General features: G+C 39.2%; 1 long non-coding RNA gene across 1 annotated transcript in view; it reads left to right on the plus strand.

The window, feature by feature from the left end:
- Positions 1-279: 279 nt before the first annotated feature.
- Positions 280-25,717, plus strand: part of LOC148223581 (uncharacterized) — a 34,306-nt gene continuing 8,868 nt past the window's right edge. The window contains exon 1 of the long non-coding RNA XR_015803799.1: positions 280-425. This is a non-coding gene — a long non-coding RNA (uncharacterized LOC148223581). The remainder of the gene's footprint in view (positions 426-25,717) is intronic.

The raw sequence follows: 25,717 nt of genomic DNA on the forward strand, positions 1-25,717 counted from the left end.
TTGTGAATAAACATCCTACAAAATATTTTCCTCTGCTGAGCATGGCATTTTGTATAGAAAATTACCACCCCATGGTTTTCAAAGGCCTTAAGCCACATTAACATCTTCTCTAAGGGACTGGGTTGGAAGGGTACGTTTTCCTGGACAGATGGTCCATGGGATGGGTGAGGATGGGAGCTTGCCATCAGTATCCCATGGCCAAGGGTAGATGAGGCTGAGCCCTTGACTGTGGATTACACAGTTATTTGTGGAGCAATGTGCTGTTCCCATTTCATGCAGGTTCTCAGGGCATCAGCATCTCAGGCATCTGAACCTCAGGCTCCACCTGCAAAGCTGACCTCGTGGTTTGACATCTTCAGATATCAGCCTCAGGCTTTGCTTGACAGGTGATCCAGTGGCCTTAACCTGCTGGGAAATTTCTCTGGGTAAGCAAAAAATTGTTCTTTTTTAATTTCCCTCTCCATCTCCTTCTTCTTCCTCTACTCATCAAGTGCAGAAAGGAGGTTTGTTGGCTGAAGGGAAGGTAAAGAGAGGAGGAATAACACACCTCTCTGTACTTGTCTGATCTTGGAGCTGCTGATGCAGAGGCCAGAGCCACATTGTCTCTGTTCTCATTAAGAATCTGTAGCTAACATTCCTCAGGGGACAAATATTCCACTGGGAGCTTTAGAGAACAGAAACACCACGTCTTCTGGGGTCAGTCACCCGAAGAAGGTAAGAGTAGTAAAAAAATGGAGACAATGTTCTGTCTCTATTTGCCAAGGTATTTCCTCATGTTGGTTGTTTTTGCCTGTTCCTGGAAATGCAAAGGCCCAGAAACGGTTGTGGACATGTTTGAACATGCTGGTGTCAGCTCTCCTTTCAAGTTCATCCAAAACTAGAAAGAAGAGTAATCTGAGAATTGATTTTTGCTTTTGTTGAGCTCTGAAATATTTGTCAGATTTGAGCTTCAAAGAAACTGCTTATTCACCCATACAGGATTCCACTTTTTTATATTCTCCTTTGCATTTTAACTGCACCCAGTGGACCATTCTTTCAAAAAGAAAAATCAGACACTCAGCTGAATACCAGTAGCTTTTGTGAGATATGTGCTGTGGTAAACAGCCCTTGTTTCTTCTGTTGCTGCATAAAACCTCAACTGAGTGTTTTTCTCCGAAAAAAAATAGTATTATGCTTTCTCAGGCTATTTTTTAAACATTGATATACATGACGATACGTAACTGTTGATTGGATGCTTACAAAAATTTTTTGGTCACACTGAAAAATCTCAGTGATACAGTTACTCATGTTACAAAGTACCAATCATAACAGAGTTATAAATGAGAGCCATTACCTTGGATGATCTGTGGTTCACATTTCCTGAAGACGAACTGAACACCTACATTCAATGGTCAATATATCTAAAATGAAGCATAATTTTCAATTTTTTATGTTATTCTGAATCTTTGAGAGCAATATATAGGACCAGCTTCAGGTCAGAGTCCTGTCTGGAGCAGCATAAAATCAGAGAGTTTGACTGCAGTACAATTGCTCCTTATTCTAAAGAGGAGAGGTAATTCTCAGGCAGCAAGGCAAGTAACAGAGGTGTTTATCCAGTACCTTGTGATTATCACAATATTAATCTGTCACTGTGATATTGTCAGCCAGCACAGGATCCATTTACTGTGCCACCTTACAGCCATTAGCAAGGGTCACAATGGATCCCAGCTAAGGTGTGTATCAGCATCTGTTGTGGCCAAGGAACAAAATGTGTCTCCTATCTGTAGAAATTTGTACTTATAAACCAGTGTATCACTTGCCTGGAGTGGTAAATCCTTGCTCAGGTGATTTCTTTCCTGTAGTCAGCTCAGCAATGCAGGGGACCATGTGTACAACTTAGATCTGATCTTGTACAAAGCTACCTCGTATTAGACTTATAGCCAGGAGCTGTTGAAACAAGCAGGGCTTATATTTGTTTCCTTCAAGTGTTGTTGATGTGAACACTCTTCACTCATGAGTCTATTTGCACAACATAATTAGGAAGGATGTCACCTTGCCTGACTGAGTTAAGTTCCACAGGTCTTATGTGCTTAAGACTGCCTCTGCCACTGGGGCAGCAAGAGTAGGCAGCTGGGTGCATAGGCTCACTCTCAGGAACAGGCCAGTGGCTGTGGACACAGATATTCTCCTTTCTGCACCTTTGTTCAGGGTACCCTGTGTTGCCTATTCAGGCTATGAGGAATTTTGGAGCAGGGATTGTTTCTATTGATGTGTAGAGTGACATGGTACACTAGTCCTCATCAGAATCACTATAGTAACACCAGCATGCTGTTTGACCATCAAAATTGTGAAAGTTAATTAATTCAGGCAAATAGCACATTGACAAAGTTATGTCACACTCTGCTGTGCCATGTAGCTACATAATATATAATTAAGCAGCATTTAGGCTAAAGGGACCCTGATGATGAACAGGACTTCCATATATTCCTATAATAGAAACTAAGGACATCATGAAGTGGTGACCAAATTACATCAGGGGTAAGGTGAACATCAGTAATTGTTCAGTAGTGCAGTAATGGTCTAGATGACAAAAAAGATATCCTCACGGTCCAAGAGGGTTAAAGTTTGGGAAAGTAACAGAAAGAAAGAAAGAAAAAAAGAAAAGGAAGGAAGGAAGGAAGGAAGGAAGGAAGGAAGGAAGGAAGGAAGGAAGGAAGGAAGGAAGGAAGGAAGGAAGGAAGGAAGGAAGGAAGGAAGGAAGGAAAGAAAGAAAGAAAGAAAGAAAGAAAGAAAGAAAGAAAGAAAGAAAGAAAGAAAGAAAGAAAGAAAGAAAGAAAGAAAGAAAGAAAGAAAGAAGGAGAAAAGAAAGATAAAGAAAAAGTGAAAGAGAAAGCAAGAGAACGCAAGAGCAGCTCATATAGAACTGTAAATTTTTAGTGCAATAGATTGGAAATTGGCGGGTGGAGTAGGAAAGAGAGTGACAGAGAGAAAAATTTCATGTTCTCCCCACTGATAACATGTAATTGTAAGCCAGTGCAAAAGCCAGAGTTGCATCCATCTTGGTGGCATAGAAATGAGCTAACTTTATCAAGGGTACCTTTTCTTGTTCTGCTTCTAGAGAGATAAATTATTCATACTCTACATTTAATGTGGGTTTTTTTTTCACTCTAGAAGGTACAGAACTCAACACAAAATATTTCCATTTCAACACAGCTGTTCCATGAACTGTGAACTAGATTAAAGTAGATTTTAACTAGTTCCAGGTTTCAGCCTGCAAAATAAGACCAGGATAACTGTTGATCCCCCCCCCCCCCCCCCCCCCCCTTACTGAAGTAATAGGAAAATAACTTGATTTATAATGAGTCCCTTTGGCCTTGTTTATATATGGACTTGTGGCAAAAACTTCCGGAGGGAGGCATTCCTACTCTCATTTCTGAAACTTACACCACTTTGTTTTGTAATTTTTATTTTTGGTAATCTCTTTTGTAAACAATGTCCTGCAGAGACCTACAGTAGTGAGTCCAATGCAAACAGGACATCAAAACGCATTACATTTAAAAACACATGCTGGTGTATGGTTAGGATTGCGACACTTAGGACTACAGCTTGTAACATTATATGGGGCTACACTGTACAAACACTTGAAATGAAGAATTTCTCACACAGTTACTATTATTTTTGAGGGAGTTTACGTTTGGGTTTCTCAGCATCTTATCACAGATTTTAATAACCTTTCCTTGAAAAATCCTCCTTCTTCCTTTGTATGTGACAGAAACAAATGTGTAACCAGACCTCGGGGCTACCTTTGCTCAGGCAAACTAAAACAGACCTTGAAGGCAGCTGGGATTTGCAGGAAGCTCCAGCTCTGGGCAGTGCATGCAGCCGAGCCAGGGGGGAGCAGCCTGGCACACAGAGCCCACAGAGTGGCAGTGGGATCACCCAGACCATGTCTCACCTGAACCACCCTTCTCGACAGTTTTGTGGCCCCCAGTGTCTGTGTCACTGCTTGTGTCCCCTTCCTGTCCCTGTTGTCAGGTAGAGGTGGAGGGAGGTACCAGTGGCAGGACTGGGCAGAGCAGGGCTGGACAACTGCTTCGATCTAAATTTTGTGGCCTCAATTGAAAAAGTATAGCAAATGTAGAAATAGGTAATATTCTATTTCATCCTGTATCCTTATACTGAAAGGAAATCCCATATTAAATTGGAAACCAAGAACTTATTTGAGACTCATTCGAGACTCATTCCAGCTTTACTGAGAGAGTTAAATTATGGGGTCAGTGTTTAGTTCCGTCTGGTAGAGTAGAAATATGTGAAAAGATTTGGCCTCTGTGGAAGATAGTTTCCAGTCTAATTCACTTCAGTGATTTCTGTGTTTGTCTTGCAGCTTGTCCTGCAATGAGATGGAATGCCACACTGTGTGGGAATTCACTGTTTTGTAACCAGCTTTTAAAAAGAAAAAAAGACTGCTTTGATAGAGATATCATTCAGTTTAGGTAACATCCAAGTTTTGCCAACATCCAACCCTGGCCTTACAGCCTGCTTACTTTGCTAATATACCACAGGAGTGCATCCATCCCAAGTTTCTCAGATGACCTTGATTATTTCCTCATGCATAAATTAGTGTGATCCTGAAAACAGTGCAGTTTTCCCTCTATGGAGGTCCCTGTATTTCTGGTTTGACACAGTCCTTCCCAGCTCCTTTTCATCCATTGAGTTTCTTGCAGTGGAAAGCAGCAGCAGTGCAGGCACTGCTGAGACAGTGTCTTTACAGCCATACAGCCACCACCTTAAGACAGTTGACAAGGCTGCTTTTAAAAATCTCCTGACACAGCTGAAAAAGAATGTTTGGGCTAAAACCTTGTCTAATCATATCAGTTAAAAAGAGTGACTCAACAAACTCCAGTCTCTATGATGGTAGCAGAAATCTGGAATTATTTTCTAAGCACTGAAGTGCATTTACTAAAGATTTCCACTTGCAGAGGCAATATCAGCTTTGGGCCCATATCACAAGCCACATTTTAATGATGCTCTAATGAAAAGTTGCTCTAGGTGTGGCTAAAGGGTGTATATGGATTTTAGTCAGAAGAAGAGTATATATCTGAGGAATTCTAGACTATTTTTTTAAACACTAGTGAGGTAGAAGCAGCACTTGTGAATTAAAAACAGTCCTAGAGACAGCCTTTGGACATTACTTGCAGAAAGATTGATTCCTATCATCTTATCAGCCAAAGCATACGACTGCAGAACACACTAAGAGCTGGCAGGTTGTTTCTACTGCTATGACACAGAAATGACCATCAGATTATCTGCTTGAGTACAGAAGGTCAGCTGTCTTGCTGGAATCTTGGAATACAGGGAGGACAAATTCCTTTTTGTTACCAGGTACAAGTTAAAAAAAAAAGAAAAGCAATCAATTTTAATGAGTTACTCTGTATTTACTGTTACAGCTGAGACCAGAGTTTGGCTCATTGTGTGTAGATATATCTATGAATAACCTTCTTAACCTGTTGGAAAGCTAATGATGGAAAATGTTCCCCATAAAAGTATATATATTACAGCTGTGTAAATATATTAAAAAACCCTAAACTGTCAGCAGACTTGCTGGCATATGTATGAATGCTTCAGCAAGATCTCTGTACTCCACATAGCTTCATTTTTATCCTCTACATAGACACAGACACAGGCACATGTGTATAGACTTAATAACATTTAGAGTACAAAACTCTTTGATCAGTTAGCTTCTCCAAGCAAACAGGATCTGTGGCAGAATACATGCTACATTGTACTGCTTATGAAACACATTTTATGTTTTATATTTTACAGGTTGCCAGCTGTAAAATTCAACAGGCAATCTATATAACAATCCTAAGACCTAAGAAAGAGAGGGTCTTTTTTCCTCCCTTCATATGTTCCAGGAGACAAGAGACAGTTTATGATGGCACAGAAGTCTCCTCATATATGCCCCAGCAAGACCAGAAGGATGCCTTGTTTTCTAACTCCCTAAGTTGCTTTTATCATGGGCTAGTGGCAATTTTTTAAGGAGCAAGTAAGAAGCATGAGGTAGGTGTCTTTCAGTCCTTCTGCCCCTTGGTATTACTTCTAGAAAGATGTGAATGACAAATTCAGGGCTAAATCCTGACCCAAACTTGTACGTCCACTATTTCAGTGGAAAAAAGGGGGGTAAGGGAGGATTTGACACATACTTCTGGTATTTTTAAAAGCTAATAAAGTGGTTAAATGTCTATAACTGAGCAGCTATAGTGAATAGTTTTTTTGGCAAGACTGTTAAGACATATTTACAGCATGCAATTGGAATAATCTTGTTATATGTTATAAATAAACTATTCCCAGCGACAGATTAAGAAAATATTGGATATGTACAAAATGACAGCATTAAACAATGAAAGTATTTCCTGAGGAGCTGAGCCTTAGCAAAAGCCACAGACAAAATATTTTTAGTGGCATTCCAACACTCTGTGTTTCAGAGCCATTTATAACAGAGCTCATTATGAGATATTCCTTTCTGCTACAGGCCGCAGCTGGATATACCAAAAAATTAAAGAAATATTTACCTAGGAGAAAGAGTCACAGTACCTGGCTTTATTTCATACAGCTAACTTCTCCTCTTCGATCCACCATGTGGGTTCAAGAGAAGAATTTGCCCTTATGTCTCCAAATCCTTAAGTCCCTGCCTCTCCTGAGAAATGCTATAAATCCAGTCATTCCCATACACATGAGCAAAAAATCACAGAAAAACTTCTTCAGGAGCCTGTCAGGGTAGGAGGATACCTGTACCTGTGGGCTGTAATTGCCTTCTCCCTTACATCCTCCTACAACAAGGCAGCTCTGAACCCTCTTACAGCACATGCAAAATGGATCCTGACTTCAGCTATTGTGCTGGGCACGAAAACTAGCTTTCAAGTGAGTCATACTGCTAAAAGCTCAGGTGTACTTTCTTGTCTTTTTAGAACAGCTAAACTCAACCACTAAACAAATTACAGTCCATAAGGACTCAGATGGGGTGGTGAGGTGGAAGGTGAAAGGAAAAGAGCACAAGTGTGAAAGTGCATTGCCTCTGAGAAGCAGTAGCATGAATAGCTTGAGGGCATTAGGATGAAAATGCTCAGAGAAGGCACTTTGCAGGATTAGTAAAAGGTAAAAGCATCATTGCCTTCAAAGCTGGCCTGCAGGTACAGGGCAGCTGTGCTATTGTGCAGTGGCACCAAAAAGGGAATTTTGTCCACTTCACATTGGGCATGCATCTGCATTAATAACATTTGTGCTGGTCTGCCTTGTCTTTTGGTCTGTGACTCAAATCAGAACTCACTCCAAGCATTTTGGTTTTAGGAACCGCTTTTTAGCAGTGTTTTCCCCCTAGCAGGATATGTCTGTTCTTCTGGGGTTTTCACCATAGTCCTCCCAGCCAGGGCAGATGGCACAGTCTGTCACTGACCTAGAAAAACTGCTTGGGTGAAGAAATAAATTGGGAGGAGGCAGAGAGGTATCATCACTTTGCTCAGGGGACGTCTCAACGGAGATCTAGATTCAGTTTTCCATCCTTTCCTCTCCTTTCCTGTGTGAATGATGTTGACAGGGTATGTGTGTGTGTATGTGTATAAACCTGCCAGGATTCTGCAGCTGCATGGCTGGTGATCCTCTTTCAGGAGCACACATGCAGGTAGAGCTGCCAGTTGGCTTTCCCTAACTCTGCTTGCTGTATAAGTATGGACACTAGCACATATCAAGTGCCACCTTGTTTTCTCTCCCTTTGTATGCAACTCTGTAAGCTGGCTCTAAGCACATCCAACCACCAGTTGTATATATGGATGTGTGTAAATCTATGCTGCTGTATGACAACAGTCCTGTCCTAGAAGTTAGAGAAGAAGGGGATTGCTTGGATCAGTGAGTTTCTCCCTCTGATGACTGGGCATGCAACACAGTTTGAAACAGCAAGCTAGAGCTGTGTAATAAAATGTCAAGGCATTTCCTCTTTTGTTTTGTTGTTGTTGCTTGGTTTTTTGGTTTGGTTTTTTTGTTGTTGTTTTGTTGTTTTTTTTTTTTTTTTTGTTTTTTTTTTTTTTTTGTTTTGTTTTGTTTGTTTTTTGTGTTGTTTTTTTTTTTTTTACAGTTGTCTGGTTCATCAAGTGTTTTTTTAAGATCTTATACTTCTTCCATGAAAGACCATGAGGTACACTGATGAGCATCAATGTCACATGAATCTCATTTCAGATTCTTCACAAATAAATAAATAATTCAACACCAGTTGTTCTAATCAGGATGATCCAGCTTTTTCTGATGGTAGACTTTAGATCCCAACCTGGAATTGACAAGAGTGAGTCTGGGCTCTAAAAAGATGTGACAGTATGCATACTTCCAGCTCTTCCTTCTAACAGTCAGAACCACAGTGATGACAGATATTCTGAGCTCATAGAAAGATTTCACAGGCCTGTCCTAACCTGTGATTCTCCTGCCATTTTGAGCGATATGTGTTACATGATGGAAAATTAGTTTGAGAGTCCAAATTCTTTTATACCAATGGAAGTATAGTATAGCTCAGATAAGATTTTTGGTGTTTCTACTGGCCTGATTTTGTTTTACTGTCTAGATTGATGCTATGAAAGCTACAGAGAAAGAAAAGTTATTGCAATGGTCAGAATTTCCTTATGGGATCGTTCCAGTAACTTGAAAACTTGAAAACTTAACTAGGGAATCAGATGACTCCTTACAGAAATATATTAATTATGTGGGTTTTTTTTTGTTTTTCCCCAGGAGGACTTCTAACATACTGTAGTCAGATGTATTTGCTAATTGTTGCATGCTTTTTTCATAAATCATATCACATTTTGATGCTAATTGCAAAATAATTAAGGTGTATTTTAGATTAGATAGGAGCAGCCAAATTTTATTTTTACATGGTGAATAATTTGTCTAGGATTTATTCCCCTAGTACAAAATCACACCTCCATTGAGTAAAATGGAAGAGTGTCTCAAATAGGGTTAAATGGATTCACTGGGGCTTATAGGAGAGGGTAACAGCAGAAGACAAACTGTTGAGTCCATAAAGCATGTAGAAGAAAAATGAAACTCAACAGAAAGATTACTGTGTGAACCACAGTAATAATGAAGATTCTATGTGTTCTCATGAATTGGTATTTACCATGTGTAGCTAAGAAAAAGTATTTTTACTGTGAAGGTGGTGCAAAAACAGCTGGAATAGATTGTCCAGAGGCCTTGTGGAGTCTTTGTACTTATAGATATTCAGAACTCTATTGGTCATGGTCCTGAGCCAATTGCTTAATTGTGGATTTGGGTTAGGTGATCTCCAAGAGGTCTCTGTCAACCTCAACCATTTTGTAATTCTGTGACTGTGTAATTTCAGGGTCCAAAGGAAAGTTTAAGGAGCAATAAAGAACACTTATTTTAAAAAACTTTTTGCTTTAAAGGCTTCAGCTTGCTCCAGGTACAAATAAAAGCTTTTGCCTTATAGATTTTTTGCATGGAAAGCTGTTGTAACTGTGAAGTGAAGCAATAACACAATAAAGAAAAATTGTTGAAGGTAAATAATAAATTTGGGTACACCTTCTCTCATCCTGGATTTCATAGCCAGAGTAAATGGCACAGCAGCAGAAAAAGTAAATGCTGGAGGAAGGGGCTACATTCAGAAAGCACTAATTCTTGTTAGCTGAAAGCAAAATCAATGACCATATAGCAGAATGGAGAGTCACCAGCATCGTTCTGCCCTTTGGAAATCTGCTGTTGCGAAAATAGGTGTGGTGACTCTCATACTCAGGACACCTACCTAAAGGTCAATTATAGTCAAATTCCTTCAATTTTCCCTGTAATTAGAGTAATTATATATTCAACATGCCTATGTCTCAAGCTGTGATCATGCTAGTAAAAGTAACTTGTTTTCATGAAAATCTTTTTAAGCTGCATCATCATTGGTATTAATCTTTCCCTGTTAAAAACTTTTCCAATAAATGAAGTCCAATGTATTGTGCTTTCTGTATTGCAAAATCCATCTGTACTTTCCCTCAAGGCAAAAGATCTGAAGCAGTTGTTAATGTAGAAAAGTCTAACAGTATAAATCATTTGAATTTCTCTTCAGCTTGATTCTAAGCAACAGCTGCTTTAATCTACTTCACAGCACATTATGTTTGTAAAAGAATGCAGATTGGGCTGTGTTTCAGTGGTTGACCTGTTTGTCTGGCAAGTGTTAATTCAACAGTGGTACAGTTTTACTGTCATATTTGTAAAGAGCAACTGATTAGTTTCCTGGGAATTCTCTGTCTGGTTGTTCTCCACCTTTAGTAGTATAGTAATAGATTTACTTCAGTTGGAGCAGAAGATATTTTTCTTCCCATGGAAACATACATATCTGACCAAATTTTAAGCTGCTGTATTCCTTGTGCAATCCAGTTAAGGGACAGAGTGATATGTGTTGTGTATGATCTTCCCTTGTGCACCGATTTTTACAAGGCAGGCCTGAATGGAATATTCCTAAAAATATTTACTGTACCTAGGAGTCATCTAAGAACAGCTACTTTTACACAAACATCCTTTGCATGTTTCACTTTGAAAAGATTAAAAAACACCAAGATTTTTTCCTGCCTGCTTTAATATTTTATATTCAGAAACCTGATATGAATACATTCATGGTTTCACTTTACTCATAGTGTATGCCTAAAGTTTGTGCCCTTTCTTTTTCCACAGTATTCTTTTAATTTGCTATTTTCCCCCCAGCCATTTTTAAATTGTTTATATTTCAATTAAGCTTAAGATAGAAGTGAGCAAAGCCATTTGAGAATAGTTTTGCAAATTCTGATTGACTTTTCTCATTTTCATATGTTCATACATCTTTGCTGTTCAATGAATTTTAAATGCTTGCTTATTTGAAATGAATGTACTCGTGTATGTAACAACCATGCAAGTTGTTAAAGCACAAACTGTCAAATGGTGTGTTGTTGCTGTAGTTGGTGCTATTACATTCATCAAAACTTCTTTGTTTATAATGTTTTTAGACACCTAAAAGCAATACAGTGCCAGTATATGGTCAGGAGAACACTGACAAGCAAACCCTGGTAGGTCTTGCTGAACTAGTTAAATCAGCACTTCTTTCAAGAAGATATAGCTCCCAATTAAAGAGCTGGCAAAATAGAGCCTTTTACTGCACCTCAGCTGTTCCATTTTACAGTCCTGTACATGAGCTTAACTGAGCAATAGAAGTTGTTTTGCAGTAAGACACCAGATTATGAGTTGGAGCAGCTGAGGTGCAGCAGGTTTTGCTGTATCTGGAACAGAAACAAGAATTTCTGGCAGAGGGTCAGTAACAAACAGCTGGGATGGGGGAGAAGAGGCAGTAAGGTCTTAGCCACCACAGCTGTTTGCTTAGTGAATGTGAGTCAGAGCCTTGAGAGAAGCATATACTCAAAAACAGTTGAATAGTTCATGAACCACCTGTAGCCTGAAATACATTCACAGGGAGTATTTGTTGGACAGCTGTAAATTATGAGTAAAAGTACCCATATCTGTTCCTGAATCACTTGTACAGAGAGCAGAAGGCTATATCTGTAGTATAAAATTTCCTTTTCTTAAGTTCAAGGTCTTGTACCTGGACTTTGAAGGCAAAATATTTTGAATGGAAGTTGGTTTTGTAGGGTGTGTCCTTGTAACCACTATGTTCTTAGCAATTTGCAAAATCCATTCAATGTTCTTCTGAAAATGTCACCTGCTACTTACAGGACTGACATAGTTTATTGGGAAATACCACAAAATAATTCAGAGGATATTGAGGAAAAGAAAAGCTATGATGTCAGCCAAAAGACTCTCAATGTCAAAATATTCACTCTGTTTCTACCTTTTTTCTTCTGACAATTCTTGAACCATGCCTGCAGAGGCACTCACATCTATTTTTTTATTTATTGACATAGATATCTATAAAACATGTGACCATTGCCCAAGGATCTGGTTGAACTTACATTTTAAAAAACCTATTAAATAATTCACAACATATTACCAACTACTCTAGAGTAAAGAAAATCACAAAGCTAATTAATATCCAAGAGCACAAAAGCCCTCTAGAAATTTCAGGTATAACCAACTTCTCCACTAAGCCTCCTAAGATAAGAAGTATGTGGATTTTCTTATGCAGAAACATAAAATTGCTTTGCTCTGTGCCCTAAAGTCTAGCAGGACTAGCAGTCCAGCTGGAAATAAGTTCTAGAGCTGAGCATTTTTCCTGGCAAATATTTTCCAGTCCATTACTGGAACTGGAACTGACAACAGAAACACTTCAGGTGAACTCAATGGCTTAAAAGATAAAGCAAAGAAAAAAACATGTCCCAGACCACTTAGGGCTTTGAAACTTACGCCAACATGTTCAGTGTTATTGCTCCACAAACAAAACTGTATAGCCTGCTTTCATAAAAAATGCACTCAGAACTAAGAGTGAAATGGTCATGGAGTTCATTTATGACACAATAAAAGTAAATTAGTCATGGAGCAATAGTATCAGGTAAAATCAAATCAGATTTGCTTATTCAAACACTTTACAACCTGGAAAATAAAAGACAATAATTTGTAAAAGGTTTTATGTCTTGACAATAAAACCTTTAAACAGTCAGATACATTATCTTGCATTTAATGTGGGGCAAACAAGCTAAAACCTGTTTAGAAACCTGCAGAACTCAATGACTTATACAATAAGAGTCTATCAGATGAGTAAAATTTATAGAGACCTGCTGACCTAGGCTGGATGATTAAGACCTTGTGACACATGGCCTCATGTTAAAGCTCAAGTAGCTGACGCTGGTCAGAGATTTGCAGGGTTGCTTCATGGATTGCATTCCACAAGAGCAGGATTTCTCTATGTAGTCCAAATCCATTGGGTACAATACTATTTCAGCAGCTGCTTTGCTCCTTTGGTCTCATTAGGAAGGGAAATCTTCCTTTGTCCTGTAGGAACACTTTTCCACAATTCCTTTATGACTCTGTCCTTTTCCCCCCACCAGACCATTATTGTCTAATGGGAAACAATGGCATTGTTTGATGGGGGCATTACCATTAACTAAAGATGGTGGAAACTCTTGTCCTTAGTTTTAAATTAGTAATTGTGTTGGAGGAACATTTTTCAAAATGTCTAAGGAGAGTTTAGAGGACTTTGCTGAATCTTGGGAAGAAACACTGAGTATATAGAGAGGATGAAATGGTAGGTGAGAAGGGAAAATAGACTGCTTCTACTCGATCCTGAGAACATTCAAAATGCATAACTAATTAAAACTCCCATAAAATCCTAATTCATGTAGAACATTTGCTGGTTGTATATCTCATTCAATAAAATCTCAGAACTCCTGATGTCCAGTGGCCTGTAAATTCTAAAAGACAGGAAAATCTGGAAATCTCCCTTCCTGGTGGCACAAAAGTAATTATTCCCTCTATCAAACAACAGACAAATCCTATTATTTGTCTTCTCCCATGTCTAGTGACTAGAATAATTTGCCATGGGTACAGCTCCCACAGCTCAGATGGGCCAAGCTGTGGAGGACCTGCTGAGAGGAGTTCTGCTCTACTTGCTTCCCAGCTCTGTCATTCATGGCTAGGTTTCTATTCAAACAGCAACTGTCTTTCGGATAAAATCAAAGAGCTTCGAGTTATCTATGCACTTATACTTAGTGTAGGACCATTACTTAAAAATGACAGAACAAACTTAGAGAATATTCAGAGCACTCTGTGTTCAAGCTTGTGCCTTACTTCATGAAGAAACTGACATGAGGTTGTTTATTGCCTGTTTCCTAGAATTAGAGCTCATTGATCTGAGATCACCCTTCAGAAGCAGATTTTTTTACCACATATTTTCTGTTTACTCTGACTTTTCCTGATAAACAAGCTGATACTATAAACCCACTGTCTTCAGCATAGATTTTTCTGTTTTATTTGCCTGTACAAATTTGCTTGTACAAATTTTATTTGCCTGATAATTTTTTTACAACCAAGTTATCATTTCTACACAAATAGCAATAGGAGTTAATTCAATATATGTTCCCTAGCAGTGTGAACAGCATGGGTCTATTTTCTTTTCCTCTTTCCCGAAGGATGTTTCGAGTCGGGACCGGTGACACCTGAAGTGTCTGTCACCTTGCAGCCACCATCTGTCCTACCTGCAAATTCAGCAGGAACAAAGCACAGATAAACAAGAGAGGAACCTCTCCATAAGGTCCTTCCTGCATTGCTTCATCAATGTTTAATAATAGAGAGGGACCTGCTGTGGGGCCCAGTGGATGACACCACAAAGCCTGCAGCCCTCACAGGTCCAGATTGGCTCCCAGGAGGGCACTGACTACCAGCCCCTCATGAAGAGGGCCTGAGACACCAGGAGCCCTCTTGTGCTTCCCAGCAAGCTCCTAAAGCAGCCATGCTGCCAGAAATTCACAGGGAAAACTCCCCAGGGTTGTGAATACAGCTTCAACCTTCAGTCCAGCAGTCTCTGAACTGGTGAATAAGAGATGATGTGCTGACTTGAAGCAGTATTTACTCCTGTTATATCTTGCTTTTATATTTTTTCTGTACAAATTCTAACTCTACAGCATATTAAGAGTTGATCTACAATATTTCTGCTGCCACAGATATGATCACCAAATCTTTGTTGTGCAACTCCTTTCTAATCCTCCATAAAATCTCTTGCTCTTTGTACTTCAGAATATGGCACAGACATCCATTGATATCAACGACCTTTCAAATCCCATCCCAGAGTTTTCCCAAAGGATAGATAAATCAGTCTACTAACACTGTGACAGTCAGAAATGTAAGCTTTACATCAGTAAATGACATTCACTGTGTTTCTTCCAATAGCCTCCTTGTACAGGGCACTGAAGGTCTGCTCCAGTGTGTTATGCATAATCATGACTAAGACCAAACAGAATATTCCACTCTTTGAGAGTGTCAAGACATTTATCATTTTAGAATGGCATAGGCAAGTTGAAATGTGATTAAGATCTTTGCTCTTCGTCAAGACATTTCCAAAGCTCTAGCAAAAAAAACCTTGCAAAAATATAGGTGAATACTTTTCATTTGGTCTCCTGGGATAAAATTTCATCTTTAGATCTGTGCTGCTCTTGAATTTTCTGAATTCAGTAATTTTTTGTGAAAGACAAGGGTGATCTTAACTAATTCACCCTAGATAAAGTGTAATGTAAAAGAGTGGGCAGATGGGTTCACTGACAAAAGAATGGAGTAAGTCTAGTTGACAATTTACCTTCTTCTGGCTCAGATTTTAAGTCACCCTGATATAGCACCACCCCTGAAAGTGCCTCTCTCTACTATGTAACAAGGGCTTCTAGAAAATTAAGACCTCCTGCTATTTGACAGGTTCAATCATCCCCAGCTCAAAGAGATACAATCCCTGTTTTATACACTTAGGACATCCCAAGTGTTGTTTCTAATATTGCATCTCTGTTTTACTGGACCAGATTTAATAGAGCTGCAGTTTAGTGCAAAGATATTAGTCATTGGAGAGTATTGATAACAGGCTATGAGCAGCTGCCAAGAATGCCCAAACTTTTTCCTTGCATCATTTTGTAAGGTTAACAAGGAATTGATAGAGGCAGGAGGCAAGGAATGAACTTGGTTAAAGCCAATGACACTGAAGGTGTCATCATGGCTAGAGTTGTGTGGATGAATAGCAAAACCCTGAGTTACAAATATTAACAAAACTACCCACAAGCCTTTCCAGGGCACATTTATGGATTTAAGTTTACATTTATATATCTTATAATTTTCTGCTTCTAAAATTTTTTGTGTAAACATCATGGTCCATGAATTCATCTACCCATATACAGATAGAGGAATAAATTAGCACGAACTCAGTGCATTGAATGAATCAAATGCTTCACAGAGGAAGCAGACCACATTTCGATTTATTTGTGAGTTAACAAAACATTATAAACATTATGGGGATTTATTATAATGTAAAATGTGAAAATGGGTAAGGATCTGATTCTGAAAATTTCTGAATGACAAAAAGGCTGTTTGGGAATGATAGGCTCCATGGGAAACATGAAATGTTGTGCAAAAGCTGCACTTACAAGAGTGTCTGTCATGGCACTGCCCATGGGACTAAACAAGCACAACAGCTGCACTCACTTCCATTACCTCTGATTTTCCTTTGGTTTCTGAGACTAAACTGAATGATGAAAATTTGTGCAAATATAACATTTTACTTCCTTCAAATGCTTTCTGATATATCTGCTGGTGCTTATCATCACAGTAATCTGTCGATAAAGAAAAAAGACATGTAGAGTTTCAGTTCTTGGTGCAGTATTTCTTTAATCTGGTTCTTTGCTATAGAAAGTTCAATCAGATGTTAACTACTCTGAGCTGCTGAAGTGATAACAAAAAAATATTGCTGAAAAGCTTTCCAGCTTTCCAGGGACCAAGTTTATGACATTACTCTTTTGTGACAAGTCTGCTTCAAAGCCTGTAAACAGCCAACATGTTAGTAAAATTAGGTAACAAGATACGTAGAATAAAAAAAACTGTCTTGAATGCTTCACATTCACTTGTGTCATGCAGGGGAGATTTTTATTTTTCTTCCTGCTGTGGCTTGGTGTCTGCTTTAGTTACAGATCTGACAGGACATGCTGTAGATACCTAAGTAGAAGCACATTACTACAAACCAGTGTTGTGCAATCCTGAATACTGTTGGAGGCAAAAGCAATAGTTCTGGTATACCTCATCAATGGCTGTGACACAGCTGCTTCTGTGCTACACAGCTTGAGTTGTGATGAAGAACTTTTTGATTAGAAGCGCTATATTTTAGAGACTTGTCCTTTGATGTACAAAATGAAATTTCCCTGCTTCCAAAGTCCTGAAAGCTACATGTCAGGTAGTAACTACAGTTAATGAAGAGACTTAAGTTTAGAGTTCACTTCCTCTCTTGGATCAGAAATCTGATATAGGCATGATGAATGAATTTGCCTTTAGTCTCTATTGACAAGCAAGGATGTAAATGACCACTTTCCTCAGCTCACGTGTGTATGCATAACTTTAGATGTTATGGCTTCTGTTCATTGAGGCTTACTCACCATAGTAATTTATTTTGGTTAGTCATTAATTTTAAAATATTTCCAATGAGGCTGACAGTTGCTATTGTGACTGTAAGCCTACAGAGGGTCAGGATGACTGTGTCTGATCTGGACTAGATACTTACTCACGCTCTCAGTTTCTTTAATGTGTTTCATAAGATCAGACAGCACCTTCTTTGTCTTGGTCCAGAGCCATGACTATTTAAAATTATATCTTACTGGTACAGTAAAAGTTCAATTTACTAGCCAGCTGAATGTCAATTTTGTTCCTCTTATTGTAAAGAGAGATTGCTGGTAAGCCTAAAATTAGATCTATCAGTTCTGTATTTTTGTTTGTAAATGTATATGAGCTTGTCATACCACCCCTCTATTCTGCCCGTCCATTCAGTTCTTTTAAGTAGAGACACTGATGCAAATATCATAATAAGAGTCATATTCCCAAGTCTCACATATTCATTACCTTGCCTGCACACAAAAGTGAAACATAGCAGAGTGGCAGTGGTGTGACCTGCACATATCTGCACAAAGATTGCCTTATTCATCTGGGTTTTCTGTGGCCATGATACCATTGGGAAAACTGAATTTTAGCAGTACTGCATGTTGTCACTGAGAAGAATCTTGGTTCTATAGGGCAGTGAAAAAACAACAAAACCGTCCTCAAATGGATGGATGGTTAAAAATAGGACCTGTCATTCTTAATAATGTCAGTCTTGACTTGAACTCAGTCCTTCTTCCAAACATGCAGAGCTATGAATGACATGAAGGATTCACATTTAGCTGGTGGCTGGAAACCACAGTGTACAGAGGCAGAGTGCAGCTATTATTTTGTAGTCATGTAACTTTATTACAGAGCTGCTTAATGTTATGCAGAGAACCCGGATGGGAAAATAATCACAATGGGTGGTAAAATCAAGTCTACTGGGAAACTCTAATTATATCTTCTACACATAATCTTAAAGCTTGTATAAAAGTCAGCTTCTGTGATCTTGTACCTCTTGCCAGCACAAAAATGTGAAGAACTTGATATCTCTTCCTTTCTTCAGTTCATAGTGCTCCATAGGAGGGTGGAGAGTATTCTTTATAGAAAAACAAGATATCACAAATTTGTTCTGTGCTGCCTATGACTGTAGAGATTGGACCAAAAAAACCCAGTGTTCAGCCTTGTACATACATGAGGTTACATATTAAAGAAAGTAGAAATCTGTGAATTCCTCAAACTCTGACATATTTTCTAAAGCACTCCAAGACAGAATGATGCACAAAATCTCAAAAGAGGTGAATCTAAGAGCCCAAAATACTTGTAGAATAAAAAAATTAAAAAAAATCAAAGCAATCTTCTGCAAAATGCAAAAAACAAAAATAAAAAACAAAACCCAAAACAAACAAACAAAAAAAACCAACAGAGTTTTTAAATGTACCTTCTCAATTAGGTGACCATCAGCATATTTTGGTGCTACTTATGCCAAAATCTACAGTGGACTGGTGATTCTAGCAGAGAGTAGAGTATACCTGACAGTGATAGAAGACTGACGAATGTTTCATTTGCCTGCTGTGAAGCACAGTTGTATGGAAATCTCTGGATCATTTGAAATATTGATGTATTACCCAGAACTTATGCTGTTCTCAGTTAAATATCCCTCTCCATTCTTAGGGTAAGGGACAAAATGTGCTTCATTTTGGAGTAAGGGCAAACTTTGCTGTACCTCACCAGGAAACCAAATCTGCATTCTTTATGAGAAGGACTCCCTGTTGGGAACTTGAACAGCTCAAAGTCAACCATCATTTACAGGTCTCTGAGGCAGTTTCCTTCCAGATGAAGACAAACAAAAGTCTTACAATCATTTGTCCTCATTCTAAGTGATGTGACTGCTAACTGTTTGGAAGAAATATTAAAAGAAAGGGTCTCCTACCCTACTGTTGTTAAAGATTGAGTGGAAGATGATACAGAAACAGTGGAGTGTATACTAAGAACTGCCTGGAGTATGAGACATCACCTGTATACAATCATTCCACAACTGCAATGGAAGAAGACATCTACTGACCTATTAAACATAGGCAAAACCATGTAGAGTAGGCTTCTAGCTAGCTTCACAAGCTTATTCTAGGGGGCTAGTTGGGATTCCTTTGTCTGCAAGGATCTCTTGATAGGGAAATGAAGACATAATTCCTGAAGCCACGACTAGCACCCACTTTGAATAAAAACCTTCTAGAGTGAGAGACAGACAGTGATCTTAATGAGAGAAGAAGACTTACTATGTCTACTTTTACTTGTTGGGGTGCCACTTAATGCCTTTCTTTGTCTATCTAAATTGTCTTTCAAAATCTTCCACAAGCTTTATACTGGCAAGTGGAAAAACAAAACCTTGATGCTAGTCACACAGGCTCTTTGATCATGACATACTTTGTGACAAACTCTCCAGCTATGCTCTTCACTTAACAATGAAGAATTGTTTTCTCAATAAGTTATCTAGAATCAGGACTAATTCAGACAAAATTAAAACTAGAGTGATGTTTTATTCAGAGATTTCTAGTCTGTTCTCTCCTTCCTGCCACCTGTAGGAAGGTAAGATAAGGTACAAGTACAGCAGAACGTATTTCCTTCCTGCTGACCTCTGACTCCTACAGGCAGTGTGCAGGTGTGAGAACTCATCACCTCTCTTCTCATACCTACTTGTCAGTTCAGTGAAGGGAGACTGTGGGCATAACAGAATCCTTTCCCCCACTCATCTTAGATACAAAATGTGATGTGGATGTATTGGTTTAATAGTGACTACAGAAGATGGTACTTCAGCCCTCTAAGAGACAAATGCTTTCTCAAAGGCCCTGTATGTTCCTCTGCAGTTAACTAAGAGTTGCAAGTGTTTTCAAAGGATGCTTCATTGGATCATAGAATAGTTTGTGCTGGAAGGGACCTTTAAAGGCCTCTTAGCTCCAGCCCCCCGCCATGGGCAGGAACACCTCTTGCTAGACCAGATTTCTCAAAGCCCTATCCAACTTGGCTTTGTACATTCCTAGGGATGGGACATGTATAACTTCTCTGGGCAGCTCTTTCTCAGGTTAGCACCACCCTCACCATAAAGAATTTCTTCCTTATACCTAAAGTAAATCTACACTCTTTCAGTTTAAAGCCAGTTCACCTTGTCCCATCACTACATGGCACTGTACAAAGTCCTTCTCCAGACCTCTTGTAGGCTTCCTAATGGATGGGGCTATAAGCTCTTACCCCTGGAGTCTTGATGTCTCCATACTGAAGAAGACCAACTCTCTCAGCTAGTCTTCTTAAGAGAGGTGCTCCAGACCTTTGCTTATCTTTGCTGTCCTCCTTTGGACTTGGTCCAACTTAATCCATGTCATTCCTGTGTGGAGGACCCAAAGCTGGATGCAGAACTCCAGGCAGGGTCTCACCAGGGGCATAATAATCTCCCTTGACCTGCTGGCCAAGCTGCTTTGAACACAGCCCAGGACATGGTTGATTTTCTGGGCTGCCAGTGCACATTATTGACTTGTGTTGTGCTTTTTGCCAACCAACACCCTCAAGCTTTTTTTCTTCAGGGTTACTCTCAATCCATAATCCAAAATTAAGTGTGTAGAATAGAGATGGGATGAACCCTCTAGAGGAGCAATGTTCTCTGCACTGTCTGTTCAAATAACATAGATGATGACAGTCTCAGACTAGAGGCTTCAATTTTGCAAGCCTGCAGTTAGGTGAGGTGAACTCTATCTAAACTTAAAATTCCAACCACTCAGTATCCAGAGTAGTACTTCAAATGATAAATATGGCTGAGTTAAACCCGTAGGCCTATTGAAATAGAGTGGAAGAAGTCCATAAAGAAATTTTAGAATTACCAATCTACCCAGTGGAAGCTGACAAAAATCACCATCCTGCAATCAGATATTTACAGGCTGGTTTTTTTTGTTTTTTTTTTCCCTGCAGATGACTAATTTACATGAATAGTCCAAAAAGAAAGTGTTTTTCCTATTCAAACGTGATCTCTTTAATCCTTTAAATTTCTTTTGAGGAAGAACATCAGTGCTTTCTGATTTTTAATGCAACTGTTGTGTTGACTAATGATTTAATTGTTTAAGCAGTTCAAAAATGTAAAGGCTGCCTCTAAGCTAGGCCTTATTTAATGAACAGCAAGAAAAAAAGCTGCTGCAATATATATTAGAGAATAAGCCTCATTGTGATGAGATCACCAATTCCCTTGTCCATCTCAGCAGTCTAGCCATTGTTTTCCATGGAACAAATCCTGCCATCTATACTCAAAATTTAATCAGGAGAAAAGACACAATAACAGCACTGAGAGCAACTTCTGGCAGAGCCCTTCATAACCTGAAGCTGTTTTTCTTTCCTTGCAGTATTGTGCTCCATTTTGCTTGACATGATGATAAAGCTCAGCAAAAGGCAGGGCTGTCGATCCTGAGGAAAGCCGACCCACATCCCTGTCTGCCCACTCTCAGCAGTGTGATGAGAAGGCTTCACTCATTACCTCTCTTTTAAGAAGGATAGCAGCACAAGAGAGTTTTTTTGAATGAAATGTTATGCGTTTTCTCTGTTCTTTTAAGTCATATATTCTAAAATCCCCTGCCCATTTCTTTTCAGGTGACATTGGCACCTTCTTTCCCAAAACCTCACCTTGTTTTATCTCCCTTCCCTACCCATATTTCTTCTTCTCTGCATCGATCTCTTGACACAGTGACAGTCTTCTCGTTTCCATTAATTGAACTTTGATGATGTTGAAATAAAGAAAATATCACTGTGTTGGTGTACTGCTGTGCACCGCTTTGGATAAAAATACACTTTTTCTTTCTGCTATTCAATGCTTCTCTTATTTTAGTGCTCAATGCTGTCATCTCTTTATTTGCTTCCTTCAGCTTGCGTCTCAGCAGAAAGCAGGAAAGGCAGTCAGCTTTTAGCTCAGGATGACCACTCAAATACATAGAAGGAATGAAAGCTTAGTTTCATAATATGGGAGCTATTTTGTTCTTTTTCTCAGAATCAGAAGTGCTGAGAATTGTAGAGCAGGTGCTATTCTTCTCCCTGACTTGCTGCAAGCTGCAGTTTGTTGGGCTTTTAAGTGACTCTGTGATTCCACATGAGTAGTTCATGATAAAGGAAGTGATTCAGTGCCCAAAAGCCCTATTACAGTCAAGAATGTACAACCTGTTAAGTAAGTGCCTGCTCCTGGATGAAGATAGTGAAGTTGTTGAAAAAACTCAAGCAAAATAATCCTGCATATATTGTAATTAAAAGCACAGGAGATAATGTGAGTGGCATGCAGCATGCCTTGCTTGGGCTGTCAGCTGTAAAACAAACACTACCTTCTGCTTTATTGCATGATTTATTTCATTTTTATCTGCTTAAAAAAATACTCATTAGGGCTGAGCTGCAGGAGAATGACTCTTGGACAGCTATGGGGTGAAATGAGCACACAATGAAGGGTGACCTTTCAAAGTGGGATTATCTATAAATAGCAATGGTTATCCCTCACAGCCTTCTGACATAAGCCTGCTGGGAGTATGAAAAAGGAGACCCTTTCCACCAGTTCCTCCAACATGATTTTAGATTGGCACATGACATGTTTTGGCCATGAATAGCCGAAGAGAATTTGCAAAGGGATCAAGCAGAAAGCCTTAGCAGATGTCTGGCTGTTGATATTCCCCTGGGTTTAAAAATTAGCTCAGAACTTCCTTCTCTTTGCCCATGAACAATGGCACACACTTTGCTAGAAAAGTATATTAAGATTTTATGTTTGAAATATGTCACTCTAGGAGCTCATCAATTAAAAAATTACCTATAGCAGTTTCTAAAATTAGCTAAACAGTGTTAGCAGAGTTTATTCAAACACCAAAACGCTTTAGAATCAGACTGCAGTTCTTAACTACTGTTTTAACTTCTGCTTTGCACCATGGATTCATCAAATCCTTTATTTGGAAGGAGGAAGGATTGGTATTCCTGGTCATTAACTATTTTTAAAGTGAAAAAGATGAGTGAATTTATCAGGAAAAGATAATGGACTATTTTATTTGTAATGCATATCTTTAGCTTATTTGCCATTGATATTGTAATACAATAGTATTTCAGAGATTCTATTTTTGAAGCTTTCATATGAAGGATAATCTGCAAAGAGACAGTGCATAGAAGATGATAGTTTTAAACAGTCAGATATGATCAGTGTCTGAACAATTGTGTGTTTGTTGCATGCTTGTGTTTTAAGGTGCATCCTGTGTGCAGCCAGAAATCACCAGCAGCCCTTCCACAAAAGGCAAAAATACACTGTGTTCCTAACTCCTGTGGCCTCATGTATTTAGGATAAGAATTCTGATAGAAACAAAGCCAAAACTGCTTGATTACTGTTAGATGCATATTGAATGATTACTGTGTTTATCATCCCAACTCTAATCATGAGTATTAATGACCAGGATCTATACAAAAGATTGAGCCCATGCACTACATACTGTTGGTAAACATAATATGAGACAGTCTTTGTTGGAAGGCATTTACAACCTAAATAGACATGCAGGCAAGAGGTGTTATTATCTCCTCTTCACAGATGGTGACCAAGATAAACTGACACGATGTGCCAAGGGATACAGGCAAATGTGAGGGGGCAGGGCGGGAGCGAGCCAGTGCTGAAGCTGGGTTACTGGTTTGCCCTGTGACCACTCTTCCTCGTTGCACCCGCTGCAAACCGAATAGCTGATGGGCTTCCTTCTGCTTGCAGACAGGCAGTGCATGACAAGCAGCTTCCTCCCCAGCTCCTCCAGGCACTGTTTGGCCCTCGTAGTTGACTTCTGCCAAGTGATGCAAGGTTCCTGTATACTGAGGAAGTATTTGTAAATGGTTGGCTGCACAAAGGAGATTTTTCGATTCTGTCTTGCAGATGTTGTTTTAATGCACATTTGACAGTTGATTCTCTGCTTTAGCATCATGATCTGGAAGCTGTTCTCTTTGGATGTTTACAGCTGTTCTTGGGTTTAACAGCAGTGCTTCATTCAAACCTTTCCACAGTCCAGGATTCCTCCTTGAATTTATGGTGAGGAAATGTTGTGTTTAAAAAGATTAAGATTTTTATAGATATTTTTACAGGCTTTATGTAATACTGTGCTGGCACTAGAAACAGACTGTGTGACCCAGAAGAGAGCTTCCAGTTCTGTGTTACTGCTGCCTATGATACAATGACTTATTTTCAGTGCAATGCCATTGGGAATTGCAAGTTCTCTCTTGATATGAAAATCTCCTGAACGGTCACAGGGACCAGATCACTCTTTTGCCATTGCTGTCATGTATTTATACTCAGATGCAATTCCAGTTCAGGATCAGTGTTCTATTTTGACCTCTCCTACAAGGACAGGTATTGAAAATGATTCCTGTCCTGAACTGCCAGGACAATAGGAAATGTTAGCAGACACTAACTAACAATTTACATCTCCTAGTTGTCCTTCCAGCATAAAATAGAGGGTGGGTTTATCATGCAGTTATGTTGCTGCTCCACTCTAATTGGCAGGTTAGTTTTCAAATGTGATTTATAATGTGAATCTTGTTTCCATGTTGGAGTGCTTCCACATTACTGCATGAAAATCGAATGTGTCAAAATAATGGGAATGCAGTGCTGGTGGTGGTGGCTGGGAGGCAGGGATTATATGAAAGCTTTCAGGATGCTCCTAGCAGTGTGCTGCATTAGGCAAGGGATTTTTATGGGCACAGAGGCACAAAGTAACCCCTCTAATCCCTTTCTTACTGGCTTACAGACTCTGAAGAAGCTTAATAATTACAGGGGAATGCAGTCAAAGTGTTTTTAAGGACATATGTGCAGAGGCTTATTTTAGTCATTTCCTAACAGCAAATGCACTGGCGGATTCTCAAGGAGAAATCTGGGCACAAATTTTCCTTTCTCTCAACCCCCCAACAAAAAGATGATTTATGCTTATATCAAAAAGAGGCTTAACCAGTGTGGAGCTCAAAGAATATTTCCCAGCCTGTAGGATTATGGTTTTTCCACAGCCACACCGCTCACCCTCTCCTTCTGGTGAAATACAAAGCGTATTCCTGTTCTGCTGAGCCTCCCAGATGGGCTTTTTTTTTTTTTTTTTCAATGAAAAGGCCAACAGAAAGCCTGCACGTTCCCTTTAAAATATTATCCTATCCTTCTGGACTATTTCACCTTCTGTGAAATCACTGGTTCAGCTGATGGTGACTCTGCTGCTTATGTATCGCTACCCGTAAGTATGCCCCTAACTGCGTACTAAATATATGCATAAGAAGGAGGTGTCCAGGAGCTGTTTCTGTGCTAAGCTTTTAGTTTCACAGCTATGTCATTTCTGGAGGAATCTGTGCCTGAAAGAGAAAGATACAGTGGATACCCTCTCACCCCAGAGGGTTTTTGTGTTTTTTTTTTTTTTCCTCTGATGATCTTTCTTAATTCAAAAATTATGGCACAGATTATCCCTCATTCTCCTTCAAATATAACCTCCTAGGAAATCTGGGCACAAAAAACCAACAGTAACTTGAAAAGTTTTTGAACATTAATGGTAGAAGAAGATAGGAAATGTATACCTGTTTTACGGTGCATGCAGAGCTTCGTATCTCACTGTTGCTTGGAATATAAACTGCAATAAAAATGAAACTGAAGCTGTTTTCTCAGCTTTGTAACAAAGAT

This window comes from Sturnus vulgaris, chromosome 5 (assembly GCF_052056855.1).
Source record: "Sturnus vulgaris isolate bStuVul1 chromosome 5, bStuVul1.hap1, whole genome shotgun sequence".
NCBI lineage: Eukaryota > Metazoa > Chordata > Aves > Passeriformes > Sturnidae > Sturnus > Sturnus vulgaris.